Consider the following 6896-nt stretch of genomic DNA (forward strand, 5'->3'; position numbering starts at 1 on the left):
TTAGAGCAGGTGACATGCCTCTCCACTGATAAAAGCTGATAAAAGTTTGGATATGAACATGAAGATGGTAAGACCAAGCAGAGCTGAAACCATCTCAAAGATCCTGTTGGAAAATATGATGATGTACATTGCTGCCATAGTTGCGTTTCCTGTTTTGAATGCGATTTGCATTTTCCAAATGTTTAGAGAGAATTGATGTATATCCTACATTTTGTGTGGGTTGGATGTAAACAATGAAGTGAAGCTAAAATTATAGAGCTGTATTTGTCTTGTTATATAATTCCTTATTATTTAGCGTGCATGTGTTTCGTGACTCCGTTCTGGTTTTTGAACGGACATTAAGTGTGTGGAACGATCTGTGTTTTAGATGAAAGCAAGTGTCTGTAAAACAAGGCTCTCTCAGGTTATGTGTGTCTGTGTGTGTGTGCGTGTGCTGTTGTCCTTGCTATCAGACATGGCTGCTGTGTTTCAGTCTGTGTTATAATGAGGCCACAGGGGGCCGGGAACAGCAACACACCAACTTGGAGGAAAGGAGGAACATTCAGCAGAGGGGGAGGTGTTGCGTACTTTCTGTCACCCAGCTCACGAGTCTTAAGGTTTTCTCTCCACTCCTGATGTGTTCTTACAGGACATTTCATTTCTCAAACTGTTTAAGATGCTTTGTTTAAAAGGAAAAGAAAAATCTTTGAGAAAAAACTTTCTTTTTAATAAAAATAAAAATGTTGTTGTCACTTGTAAATAATTAGATACGTGCATTGTGTGTTTATGTGAATCTGTGAAAACACTTCAGATATCTGAAATATGGAATCAACACTGTAAATGTGTGTGTGTGTGTGTGTGTGTGTGTGTGTGTGTGTGTGAGAGAGAGAGAGAGACAGTCAAAACAGGTATCACAACACTGGAACTTGTCTGATAAGACCTAAACCTCCTGGAGAAAATCAGTACCGCTTATCAGCCCAGGCTGGTACTTTGTTGATTACACAAAGCAAAAATAGAGTTAAACTGGGAGAGCGGGGTCCCAAGGATTCAAACGAGCTGATGCACCATTATTTCACACTACAAGGGAAGTTGCTGAGGTGCTAAGGTTGAGCAGGTAGGGGGGCTATAGCTCAGGCAGCAGGCGGAGCAGGTCATTTACTAACCTGGAAGGTTGGTGTTTTGATTCCGAGCTGCTCCAGTCTGTTTGCCAGAGTATCCTGATGCAAAAGGTGTCTTTGTACAAAATACTGAGCCCTGAGTTGCTTAATGTGTTCTCATTGGAGTATGAATGTAGAAAAGCACTATATAAGAACCAGATCATGTGCCAAATGAGGTGGACTTGAAAGTTAGTGTTTTTTAACTAATAAAGCTAATACAAAAGATTTTAACGCATTATTAAATTAACATCAACGACAAGCCTTAGCTGCCTTACGTTTGACTCTAAACTACTTTGGTGTAGAATGGAGTTCATGGTTGACACAATGTATAAAGGAACCCCCAGATTTTTTGGCTGCAAAACAAGCCCGAATCGTTATACTTCCACCACCGTGCTTTACGGCTGGTATGTGGTGTTTGGTTTGCACCTAACCTGGTCATGTGCATGATAGTGACTTATCGCCCCTTTGATCTTGTTGGTCTAAAGAACATTGTTGAAGTCTTGTCATTTGTCCTGCCATATTCTTTAAAGAGAAAAAAAAAACTTTCTCCTGGCAACACATCCAAAGCATTAGATGGATTGCTGCAGTCTTTGATTGTACTTAAATAAATGAACTTCATTTCAGTTCAATTCGGTTCAGTACTTCTTTGCTATTCCAGTTTCCATATTTGCTTCTAATTTTTCGTCTTTCAGTGCTGTCTGGATTTCCATGACTTCCTTTTGTTTGCAATTTCAGTTTCCTGGTTCACTTTTACATTTTCTGTCTTTGCTTCTTGGATTTCTTTTTTGGCCTCCTTGAGCTTTCTCTGGAATTCCATCAGTTCTTTTTTTGCGATTTCAGTTTGCATCTTTGCCTGTTTTTATTTCCTTGTCCTCTACTTCCAATTCAGTCTGCATTTCCATCAGTCCCATCTTTGCTTCTTCGGGTTTCAGTTCTGCTACCTCAGCTTGCAGTTGTGCAATTTCAGTTGCATGTTTTGCTGCTTCACTTGCTTTCACTTGCTTCTGGATCTCTTTTTTCTTCTCTCCCAGCACTCTCTAAACTTCTATCATTTGTTTCTTTGTCATTTCTGTTGCCTTCCCTACTGTTTCATTTTCCTCCTTTGCCTTCTGTATTTCCTCTTCCAGAGCTCACTGGACTTTTCAGTCCCTCATTTTCAGTTTTGCCTATTCAGTTGTCTTCTTTGCTGTTTCCTTTTCCCTCTTTGCTTACTGCATGTTTCCCCTTTCTAGTGCTCTCTGCCTTTCCCTCATTGCCATTTTTGCCTTTTCAGTTTCTTTGTTTGCCTTCTTCATTTTCTTTTTCTTCTCATCAAGAGCTCCCTGGAACGCCATCAATTGATTCAATGTATTTTCTGGCTCTTTCTTTGCTTCTTTGTTTTCCTTCATTTCTAAAGTTTTAGTGTGTGGAGCAGTGCTCACTAATCCTTTTGTAGAACTTTGGTTGTCCATTTCAGGATTTCAGAGAGGCTGTATGCAATAAAAAATAATCATACGATAATAACTTTATTTGTATAAAGTTTTTTAAACATAGTTACAAAGATCCTCAGATATAAAATATAAGCGTAGATGTCCCAAAAACAAACACGTCTTCCATATGTTCACACACACGTCTTCCATATGTTCACACACACGTCTTCCATATGTTCACACACACGTCTTCCATATGTTCACACACACACACACACACACACACACACACACACACACACACACACACACACACACACACACACACACACACACACACTTTCATACATTACATACTTGGAGAAATTTAAAGCTGCTGATGAACCTTTCTCTCAGCAGTCCAGCCAAACTTTGGATAACCCAGCTTCCTGTATTTCAGGTTAATTAGTTATTCTAAATTAGCCATAGGTTGAATGGGTGTCTGTATGGGAACTGTGTTTGTCCTGTAACAGACTGGTGACCTCTCCAGGCTGTAAATTTGATAAGTGGAAATGGTTGGATGGATGTTCTGCAATGATGAGTTAGACTAGTCTAGTGATGAAGAAAGAGTTCTCTGTTCAAAATTCATCATCACTTGATCCAAAGTTCAAGAGGCAGGAGGATGAAAAACATTACATTCAAACACTGAGTTGTTGCCACAGTGTCACCTCCTTTACCTTTCTGTATCTGCTCCTCCTTGCTTTCTCAGTTTGACATTTTAGCTAACTTATGTGCATGACAGAATTGTGTAGGCAGGAGTGTTGGATCATGGCTCAGACTATATCAGAGGCAACAGCATGTCAAAAGCAGTCATGGGCAGCAGAGTGCATCCAGCCAGACACTGTCAGGCCAACTGATGGCTGGGTTGGAGGTGGAGGGATAATAGAGTCATGGACACAGCCTAGATGGGAAACAACATACTTGATCTTGACATTTCAGCACAAACAGCATGCATCCATGTATTTTTGGTTATTTATGGTGTCACACAGTTTGTTTGTTTTTTCCCAGAATGTATGAATTTCCTTTAAACGTGAGAACACAGAACACAACATCTGTTGCAGCACCTAGCTTCTCTTAATAGCAGTGTCACTACTGATGTTGATATGTCAGTGCTGATATTATAGCAATGAAAACTTTGTTACACATTGGTAAGACAAAAGCCAGCCATCATTGTCATTCCCGTATTAATTTGTGTACAACCAAAACAACTTGGACCGCCCATAAAGGGAACAACTGTTAGGATCTGCTGAAAGGTAGATTATCCAAGTCGATGTGATAAATCATTTCCACCAAAAATTACTCGTGCAGTTAGTTCTGCTTTGGTGTCTTTCAAGATCAAACCTGCTATTCAACAGGTTTACGAGCAGAAGTTCAGGTAATTTCCATTATAACTGAATTATGGTGGGCAGAATCCATGGGCTCCATCTTCCAATAATGAGCAAATTTCTTACCTAGACACTAGCATTAATGGTCCCAGCTTTGGGCCCACCATTTCTGTGGTGCCATGCTGGTACCACCAGTTATTTTATATATGGAAATACATGGAACTGACACCACATCTGTAGAAACAGTCTACAAGTATGATGGAGTCACTGCATATCAGGCTAGTCCCACTTTGTAGTCAGCGTTTCAGGTTTTGTGCCCCCTCAGACCACTGTCTCCAAGAATTTAGCATGGTTAGTCCGAGCACCCCACAAGCCTCGGAGAGGTAGAAGTGTGCCAGATCCACCAAGTGTCATTCTCTATCTCTGGGGCTGCGTTAAGTCAACGCAAACTCATGGTAACACCACAGAAGTGCTTTACAAAAACTGGAAATAGTAAATAAATTATTAAGGTGCAATGGAGGACGAAGCCATGTTAAGATTTGCAGCTTAGCTCAGCAAACCATAGTGTGTCTGTGTGTGTTTTGGGGTAACGGACTGGTTCTCATAAAGCCGTGTAAGTTCTCAGTTAGTCAGGTCATTGCGGTCTAAATCTTCTTATATGGTGCATTTCCACTCCAAGTACTTAAAGTGCTTAATGCAACATGGCTCATTCACCCATTCATACAAGCACTTTTTTCTTAGTGCTTATATGAACATTCACACTGTGATGAATCCAGTGGAGAGGAACTTGGAGTTAGTATCTTGCCAAAGAATATTTAGGATGCAGACTGAAAAACCAGGGATCAAACCACAAACCTTCTGATTAATAGATGGCTTGCTCTGCCTCCCTACCCAACAGTTAAGTCTGTAGGCTACTGCTAGACCGTCATGTTGGATGAAGGGTGGAGAGAACAAACTACACGAGAGAACAAACTACACCTACCTGGTCACAGGTAGAGAGAAAGCGAGTGTACCATGAGGTCTTGCACTGCAAAGTTTTTATCAAGAAGTTTGGCTGGCAGCTCAGCTGAAAGACCAGAGGTTAACGGCTACCAGCCTGACGGTGTTGTTTGTGTTGTTCCTACATCACTACAAAAATCCAGGCTCAACAATGCCCATTTTTGCAATGTCAAGCTTTAGAATGTGGAGGAAAAAGAAAAGAAATGCTTTTATTTATATAATCTCTCTTCTGGAACAAATGGTAATCATCCCAGGTGTTTTCTTTATTCATTATCCATTTATACAATGTATAAATAATACTATTATCAACTTAGGTTTGTGGTTAGCCAAATTTAGGTTACTCACATTGGTTTGGTAGTGGTAGCTTTCAATAGCATTAGCTAACTTCTTTGCTAACGCTAACTGATTGCTCAGAAAATGTGGGTGGTCAGTTGAAATGCTAATTCTGGACCAACACTGTTGTGATGATGTCGGAACAACACAGACAGAAGAATATCAGACTGCATGCACAGGATACGCAGAAAGATACTACAGGAAGTAGAAAACTGAGATAAACGTGCCGGCAAAAGTTGAATGAAGAAACACCAGCAAAGTGTACCAAACCAAGAGCGTTGCAGGAGAAGCGCCTACCTGTATAGTTAAAATGCACTTATGCAAACAGTGTAAACTATATATAGACACATGGTGCCTATGCTCTTTTACTCTTTTAACATTCTGACATTCCCTCAGGACTCTCCAAAAACCAGCAGGTTCCTGTTTCCAGCTGGAACCTTGGCAACTGCAGTGGGAACGCTCACAGTTATTGGTACAGTTTCAACGTCCTCTTTAAATGCTGACATTATTGTTCTATTACAAATAATTGCACAGACCTGGCATGTACAGCTTTTATGGTTTCAAGATTCCCTAACTCCATCATTTTTAATTGGCTGGATCAGCACTGGTGGGTCTACAATCCATTTAAAAAGGAATTAAAATATTTCAGTTTTTGTACATTTTGACTTTGACCACATATAGATGTTTTATTGTTGTACCTTAGATTATTATGGTTGGAGTGCTGGGCAGAACACTGACTGTCGTCTTTGTGAGGTGTGAAATTCAGTAACTTGTTTTATTGTTCCCATTCAGTCACTTTGTGTGAATGTTATCTCTGCCCTTCTGTTGTTGTGTTGCCTTTTCCAGCTGCTACAGTGCACTATAAAGCTGCCCAGTGGACATAAAGCACGGCTCCAGGCGAGATATCATTAAAGAATGTGAGCAAAGATTCCCTTTCCCTCATGACAGCAAGAAAAACAAATCTTTTTGAGTTTCTACACCAGTCTATAATTTATCTCATGAAACCCCATGTTTCTCAGACAGGGTTCTCCAATGGAAACCTGTTAATGCCTGGAAAAAAGACAATTAATATAAAATATTATTAATAACTTTAATTTATTTGTCTACTTTTACTCATGAAAAAGTTGCCATATGTCAGTGTCATATAACCACCCTAGCTGATATAACCAACATCTGATTAACTTCTTCTGCAGACTGAAAAAGTGTCAGGGTCCTGGGACTGGGCGACCCAGGATCCCTGGGCAGTCATGGACCTGCGTATTATTATTATGTATTTTTGGTGTCGTTTCTCCTTCTCTGTGCGTGTACATATGTGTGTTTCTCTGTGCTATGTTAGTCTGTGTCCCACTCATATGTTTAGGCGAGGTATGGGTGTGTATGTCTGCGGGTGTGCCTGGAGGATGGAGCTCGGCCACCTGCAGGCCTGAGGGGTGTGGCCCTGCGGAGGGACTGGCCACACCCGAAGCCACACACCTGCCGCTGATCAGGGCTCGTCGGGGGAGCTACTTAGGAGAGTCTTGGAGCTCCCACCGACGCGGGATCATTGAGTTATCTTACCAAGTCAGTGTGTGTTAGCGTAGGTCTGTGCTGTGCGTATATGTGCTGGTTAGTGTTGACGGCTGCGTCTCTGGTTTCCCTACAGGAGGAGGAGTGGT

Source organism: Rhamphochromis sp. 'chilingali' (genome assembly GCF_963969265.1).
Source record: "Rhamphochromis sp. 'chilingali' genome assembly, chromosome: 22".
NCBI classification, from domain to species: domain Eukaryota; kingdom Metazoa; phylum Chordata; class Actinopteri; order Cichliformes; family Cichlidae; genus Rhamphochromis; species Rhamphochromis sp. 'chilingali'.